This window comes from Temnothorax curvispinosus, unplaced genomic scaffold (genome assembly GCF_003070985.1).
Source record: "Temnothorax curvispinosus isolate PA1 unplaced genomic scaffold, ASM307098v1 QBEX01011751.1, whole genome shotgun sequence".
In the NCBI taxonomy this organism is placed as follows: domain Eukaryota; kingdom Metazoa; phylum Arthropoda; class Insecta; order Hymenoptera; family Formicidae; genus Temnothorax; species Temnothorax curvispinosus.
In genome coordinates, this window is record NW_020221531.1 from 184,945 (window position 1) to 193,594 (window position 8,650).

The following is an 8,650-nucleotide window of genomic DNA, read 5'->3' on the forward strand; positions in this document are numbered from 1 at the left end:
AATTCATCACGAAACTTTCCAATCCCTAACCTGGCATTCAGTGGTATAATATTTTTGTGTCGGAATTGGATGGGATTCAAAAAAAATAAATTCTTTCCAAAATAAGGAATTCCATGATATTGAAACTATTTCAATCCCTTTTTTGGACAGAATGGAATTCGGAAAGTCCTTAATTGAATTCCTGGCAATCCCGTTTTAATTCTTTTCAATCTTTTTTCGTTTGCTGGGAAAATAGCTGCTATATTTTCCAAACTTTTTTTTGTTAATAACTTTTTAACGAATAACGAGCGACGGCTAAAACCTTTTAAAGGTCACTCGGAGTCATGACCTTGACAAGATATATCAAGATCATTGAAATCGATGAGGTCGCCCTTAATCTAGACATTTACCAATGACCGATTGAATCCGATTGGTTCTGCATTAAAGTGTTAACTGAATTGTACTAATGATTCGCGAAATCTCAACTCGGGTTTGCATCGAAACTTTGTCGCGGATGATTTGTCGGTGGCTCGTAGGAGTTCTCGATTCGGAGATTAATAATCACACGAGGGGTCGGTTTTCCATTTTCGTCTTTAATTAAATCACGCTGAATACACTTATTGGAAATACACTCGTTTCGGGCCTCTGCCCTACAAGTTTGCGCTCGCTCGTTAAACAAAGTTTTAGTCATAATCGTAAGGCCGTAAGGAAATAGACCAATCACAGCCGATTATTCTCCTTGAGCTCGAAGAATAATCGAGTGTGATTGGTCTATTTTCTTACGGCTTTACGATTATGACTAAAACTTTGTTACGTACAATGGCCTTTACTAACGCTCACGCTCTAGCGCCATCTCGGCTCACTCCCTCGCTCGCTCATTGGCTGTCGCCATTACTCCCTATAACGCTCCGTCTCATCGTCTCATTCGCTCGCTTACAATCGCTATCGTTATCACTTGGTGAAATTTAATCGGAATGAATGCGTTTTCAATCCGGTTAATCGGATGCCCGATTGGAAGTGAATTGGTTTTAATAACAAATCAATCGGAATCGTTTTTAATTCGTCATCATTTTTGGATTAATTTGAATCTACCGCTATCGGTTTCAATAGTATTAATGCCAATCCATTTTAATCGAGTAAATAAAGTGACCGCATGAATCGTATTGAATTCGCATCAATCGTGAAATTTTAATACAATACCGGAATCGGATTTATTTCCGGATTTATCTAAATCCGATTCAATCGGTTTCAATCGTATTAATGCCAATCCATTTTAATCGAGTAAATAAAGTGACCGCATAAATCGTATTAAATCCGCATCAATCGTGAAATTTTAATACAATACTGGAATCAGATTTAATGCGATATTTCCAAATTTATCTGAATCCGACTCAATTGGTTTCAATCGTATTAATGCTAATCCATTTTAATCGAGTAAATAAAGTGACCGCATGAATCGTATTGAACCCGCACCAATCGTGAAATTTTAATACAATACCGGAATCGGATTTAATGCGATATTTCCGGGTTCATTTGAATCCGACTCAATCGGTTTCAATCGTATCTGCGCTTAATCCATTTCAATCGAATAATAAAAGTAGCTATGTGAATCAGATTAAATCCGCTTTAATAATTAAAATTGTATATAGCACATAATTTTTACATAATAAAGTTCTTACTACAAGATTTCCTTTTGGTAAAGTCATGAGTTCTATATTTGCGAAACTGTAAAAAAATCCTAAAATATTGTGTAAATCAAGAGACACGGTAGTGTCTCGCGCCAAGTACACACGAAGCAAGACCGCACCGTCACTCTTTTACGCGAACGCACGAGTTGTAAGTATTCGAGATTTTGAGATCTCAATAACGAGTGAACGGATCAAGTTTTAAGTAGACTTGATCGATAGCTTGGGTTTAAATTATATAATAAGAGTGTTTTTATTTTTCCGCTACGTGCCCTACGAGCGGAGATATTACGATGCAAAGTCCAAAATGTCAAATTTTACAATTAAGGGGGGAGGGTCAAATAAGAATGAACGCACTATCTGCACTGAGTGCAGAACGTACACGTACGTACAAATTGTCACGCACTGCGACAGTCACTGACCGACGTATAGTTGGCAAACAAATTAAAAATTATTGAAAATTATCTTATCCAATCGTTTGGAAATCATTTGGAGATATTTGGAAAAAATTTTTCAGAGTTTGGAAAACCATACAATAATCACAATTAATTAAAATCAATTAAGCGTATAATTTGCAGAAAGTGTCTAAAAAATGTTTTTTTTTAATCCAATCGCTCCAGAATCATTTGGATAAAGTGTCGATATAATTTTTATTATTTAGAAAACAACTATTCTAATAAAAATTAATTAAAGGTCAATATTTAGTTTTAATGTCTGCACTATAGTGCAATAAAGTGCGCATACTTTTCTATGTATGTTTTATTGGTAGACAGGCTGTGTGTCGATATTGACTGTAAGTACTGAAAATCTACAATGTTACATACGTCATCACTTTTTCAGTACTTTATAGTCTACTAGACTACGTCGGCTTGGAGTCGGTTATTACTCCAGTGTTACTCCAATCCATTTTAGAGTAAAATTAATTAGCACGAAGATCCAGCTATGACTGATGACGGCTTTACTTATTTAATTTGTTGTTTTTATATATCTGGGACTTTTATTATATAAATTTGGTCCAAGCTATCGATTAAGCATAGTTAGAACTTGATCCGTTCACTAGTTATCGAGATCTCAAAATTTCGGGTACTTGCAACTCGTCGCGTCGCGTAAATGAGTCACCGTCGGTACTTGGCGCGAGACACTACCGTGTCTCTTGATATACAATATCCCGGCGCGGTGGGTTCGGTGGGAGGAAGGCCGATCTTCAGGCGAGCGGTGGTAGGAGCAGTACGAGTACGCGCGCTCGCCTTCGGCGGGGATCGGCTCCCGTCGGCGTTCGTCGGGGAGACACCGGTGCCACGCTGTTGCTCGCGCACACGGTGTTTTGGAATAAATTAAAAATAATGACGCACTGCGCCCTGTTTCCGCCCGACGGATCGGTCGGGCGGCATCCGGAGGGTGTTTTCCGGAGTACGATGCTTCGGTAAAAGGGATGCATCGTTACACTAGAATGGAAGACCGGGTTGACAGCCAGCATTCCGAGAAAAAATAATTTTGACTAATCATATATAATTGTATATGATTATGTATAGAATCATAAATGAATATACATGGGTATATTTATGATCATGTATATTTACATCTTGCTCCTTGTATGATTATATATGGATCCATATATGATTAGATCTGACCATTGACCTATGCTGATATGACTAATATATTCTAATTTGTATGAGTAGGTACAGATTCATATATGATTAGACCTAATCAAGCCTGACTCATACCAGACTGTATATGAATTCATATATGACTATATTTAAATCTATGTATGATTCTATTTAATCATGACTGGCTAATATGAACTCGCACCTAACTATATGTAAATTTATATATAACTAGATATATATCTATATATAATTGTGCGTATTTAGATCTGACCATTTTTATGCTGATATGACTAATATATTCTAATTTGTATGAGTAGGTACAGATTCATATATGATTAGACCTTATCAAGCCTGACTCATACCTGACTGTATATATGAATTCATGTATGACTATATGATATATATATCAAAACCTTCGTATGTAAGCAAATGACGTTCAATATTATTGAATTCTATATTTGTTATGTATTTACCTAAGAGCTCATAGCTTTATTTTGATCTCATATTCCATTGTACATTACATTATTAGCATTACGTTCCCGTTCAATGGCACGGACTTTTAAAAATTAGTACTCCTTGAGCAATAACTAGATTATTGACAATTTCTTGACTCAAGTGTTTATTACCATGCACACATTTTGCAATAAATCCGATATAATTCTCGAAGGAAAAGCTGACGTCGCCCATAATGGACTCCATCTTTCGGCGCATAGTGTCAAATGTATAAGTTGATGAGTATTACACATTAATTCTCTGTCACTGTACAGTTTTTCAAATTGTTTTACAAATAAAACATTTAAGTAAAATATCTGATTGTTCAAGATCAAACTGTGTAATTTGATTTTGAAGTAAATTAAACAATGCTATAACTAACATCGTCCATCAGTGCTGAAAATATTCATTAGACAAATGATCAATAAGAGCTATAAGAGAATAAAATAACAAAAAATTGTAATTTTCGGATGCATTATAAAATTGATAATATGTTAAAGGTCTTGGTAATCGACAAAATGATTGAAGTGGTCGTATATTTGTGATAAAATTATCAATATCTTTACTCTTTTTTTTTTAATATTCCAAGGACCTTTTTTATCAAACCACAATTTAATAAGTTGTTTTACTATCCCAAGAAGAACCGAGTGCATAAACCCAGATAAAACACATGTTCCAATATCAATCAGCGGCACACAAAACAATCTGCTACTACGGAAAAAAATAATTTTTAATCCAATTATTTGTTACATTTTTGTAGAATTAAATTATATTGTTAGAATACTATACAGTATCTATGTCTGACACCTTCCGTATATCTGCTAACAATAAGTGTAACATATGTAGTACAATACGAAACCTTTTTATTAATTAACGTTGTAGCACAGTACGTAAGGTGACTGACTCAAGATCCTAGGGGTACCAGGTTCAAATCCCATCAGCGGTGGTCAGCAAATTTTCTAAGTACAATATAAATTTAATTAATTAAGTGCACATAATAAAGATTTTTGGCAATAAAATAATGTTTAACGAAAAAATAAATTTTAGATTTTATATTTTAATTTTAATTTTAAATATGAATAGATATGACCGTCTATATGATTTTGTATGAGCATGCATGGTCAGACCTGGCCAATTTTCGGATCTGATCATATAAACAATAATGTATGATCATATATAATTAATCAAAATTATTTTTTCTCGGGTATCGCAGCGCCTTGGTTGTCATTATAAAAGGTCACCTTCCCGAGTGATGGTAAACCAATCTCTAAAAAAAGTTTAGATAAATAAATGGCTTCCCTTGCAGCATCGCTAAGGGCGGTATACTCCGTTTCAGTGGATAAGAGAGCAACGGTTCTTTGCTTTCGCGACTCCCACGATATAGCAGCGTTGGCTAGTAGGAAGACAGATCCAGTGTACGACCTGCGATCCAGGCCGCAGTTCCCCCAATCAGCATCCGTATATCCGATAAGAGCCTTTCCGCGTTTTGTGTAGTACAATCCGTGGTTGATGGTGCCCTTGAGGTACCTGAGTACCCTTTTGGCAGATGTCCAGTGGATTTGTTTAAAAGAGGTGCACCATTGGTTTAGTGCGCTCACTGCGTGAGCAATATCAAAGCGAGTTCCCTGCGCCAGGTACATCAGCAAACCCAGAAGTTCACGATAGGGTAGTTTTGATTTGTCTACATCCGTGTCTTCGACAGCATCATGCAGCTTGACACTAGCATCCAGAGGTGTCTTTACTGGCTTACAATCGGTCATACCAAATTTGTCTAGAACGTCACGGATGTATCCAGCTTGAGATAGATGTATCCCGTTCTTAATCCGAGATATTTCAATCCCGAGACAATATTTGGGGTATCCGAGATCCTTGATACAAAGACCTTGGCTAGTTCTTCTTTCAAGTGGATGATGAGGATTTCATCACGAGAAGCTATGAGGATATCGTCCACGTAGACCAATACTAACGTTTGTTTCTCCTTGTCGTAGTACACACACGGGTCGGCATGGGTTGGAGTCAATCCAAGTTTTCTGAAAACTTTGTCGAGTCGTTCGTACCATTGACGGCCTGTCTGACGAAGGCCGTATATTGCCTTCTTGAGGTTGTATACCTTGTTACCCTTCTTGAGCGCTGTGACGTTGCAGCGCCCCGCCCGTCACAAGGCGCGAGTTTCGCGACCTTTTCACGCCTGAGGACGGTTCAATAAGTCATTACGAGATCTCCAGGGGCATATTATAATCGCGTTACGTATTCTGATCCCTTTTATTTTATTATTTTGTATGCTGCGCAGCGTCTCACCGAAACGAGATGCGGATGTCCTGCGGGGGAATGTGAAGGATGGAATCGCCGGAGAAGATGGAGTCGAGGGAGGAATCGCAGAAGCGAATCGAAGCAAAGCTCGCGGGCCGCCGAGACTGATTGCGTTAGGACATTACTCGCGTGGAATGCCTAATGGCGTTCGAATTTCGTTTGCGTGACTCGTTATTTGTGCTCTAAAGGTGCTTGCGTTCCATTTTTATTTACGGTAACTCCGTATTTTCGCGTCAGTTATAGTATCCCGTGTGATGCCGAGTGCCTCGGCGCATCACCTTTCGCGTTAAAAATCTGGCGATAGAGCACATAGCATTCGCATAATTGCGTTTGAACGTTGCCTGCGCGCGGCGCTTATTACTTGCAATTATTACTTGCGTTAGATTAAGATAATTGGCGACAGAATTTCTGCGCGGCTTTAGAAGTAGCGTTTACGCGCTCCGAGCGTGCCGCCCCATCATTTCGCGATACTTCATGTTTGATTCTACTTCCTAGTTATTCTGTTATTTCACGTTTAATCAGATTATTTTGCATTCGGTCGTATCTTGGCCGACGTTCTATGTTATTCGCAAGTTTAGTTTTCTGCTATAACTCTTTTATTCAGTACCGGCGCCTTCCGCGCGTTCGCTGTAAATAGCTCAATGTCTTATTTGTTTCATTCATTTCTGACGTTCGCGTTACCATTATTGTCGGTTTATTTCCTGACGTCAGCCGTTATCATTTGATTTCTTGATTTCGATGGTTTATTAATGAAAGCCAAACTGGCACTGACTGTTCACTTGAGAGTTACCTCAGAATAAACGTTGTTATTCCTTATCATTATCAATCCGCTGAGTATTTGATTTAGGCGTCACCCCGCCGAATATTGCGCTGCCCTTCATCAACCCCGCCCATAGCTATTAGGTCGAGCTGGCCGACCTCTCGTACGTCGCATTGATTCCGTCTTGTGTCGCGGTTGGAAATTTTCGGTAATTCTAGCGTACTTTAGTGGACGCGAATTCCGCGTCTGGCGCCCAACACAATATTGTCGCGTATAATTGTCGAGCGGTATGAGAGGACAGTCGAAGGGACCTGACATCCTTCCCTCCCCCCTCCTTTTGATCCGTCGCACGTCTCGAAGCGGTCCGGGAGTGTAAAAAGACGTGACAGCGCATACAACATCTTTTTAGCTTTTTCAATCAAAACAGCGTCGGATTCGGTCGCGACAATCCTCTTGAGCATCTCTTGTAGCATCTCCGGCGTTTCCATGTATACTAACGTGTCCATTATGCCATTTAGATAGGCAGTAGCGATGTCAATTTGTGAGATCTGCATGCCTTGCTCTACGGACGCAGCCATAAGCGCTCTCAACGAACTGAGTCTTGCAACCGGGGCGAATGTGTCGTAGAAATCGATGCCAGGATGTTGTGAGAATCCCCTTGCAACTACGCGGACCTTTTTTCCAGTTTTCCGTTGGCCTTGTATTTGTTCCTTAGTACGGTTCGGCAGCCAATCACCTTTTCGCCATTGAGTCTGTCAACGAGTATCCAGGTGTCGTTGCTTACAAGAGACTTAATCTCGGCATACACAGCGTCTCGCCATTCATCACCGTCTGGACCTAAAACAGCCTGAGAAAGAGATATTTCAGAAGCGGCCATGGTAAACTACGCGTCGAACCACTCCAGATCTTCGGCCATATTCTCTTCTCCAGGATTTTCCTCAACGGCCGCAGGCCGACTTTATTGTAAAACCGGTCCTTTCATGTGGTACTGCTTGGCTGGTTGACCACCCAGCAAACGAAAAAAGATTGAAAAGAATTAAAACGGGATTGCCAGAAATTCAATTAAAGACTTTCCGAATTCCATTCTGTCCAAAAAAGGAATTGAAATAGTTTCAATATCATGGAATTCCTTATTTTGGAAAAAAATTTTTTTTTTGAATCCCATCCAATTCCGACACAAAAATATTATACCACTGAATGCCAGGTTAGGAATTGGAAAGTTTCGTGATGAATTTCATTGAATACCATTGATTCCGTTAACGAAATGAATACCACTGAATGCCAGGTTAGGGATTGGAAAGTTTCGTGATGAATTCCATTGAATACCATTGATTCCGTTAACGAAATAAATACCATTGAATGCCAAACTAAGAATTAATCCGTATTGAATTCCATTGAATTCCGTCTATTCTGATAATAAAATGAATACCATTGAATGCCAGGATAGGGATTGAAAAGTGTCCGTGTTGAACTCTGTGGCAGTACGCGCCACCAATAGTACACGCCCGCGCGGTATCTGCATTACCGGCAGTTCGCGTCGACGCCGCTAGGCGTCGCATCGCCGGGGCATCTTCTCGAGTTCAAAGTTTCGTCTCGACCGCTATGTAAAGGGACCCCCTACGGAGTCTGACAGATCTTACAAATCTCATTTTCGAGTTAATTGCCCGTCGGCAGTAGTGCGTGTAATGCCCTTAGGCATACACAAAAGCTCACCGACGAACAACGGCGCTTGGTTGCCCAACGGAGGCGCGAGACGTTTCCTAAACCATCTAATGCCATGCAATCCATAACCTTTACGGATTCCATAGGATTGGATG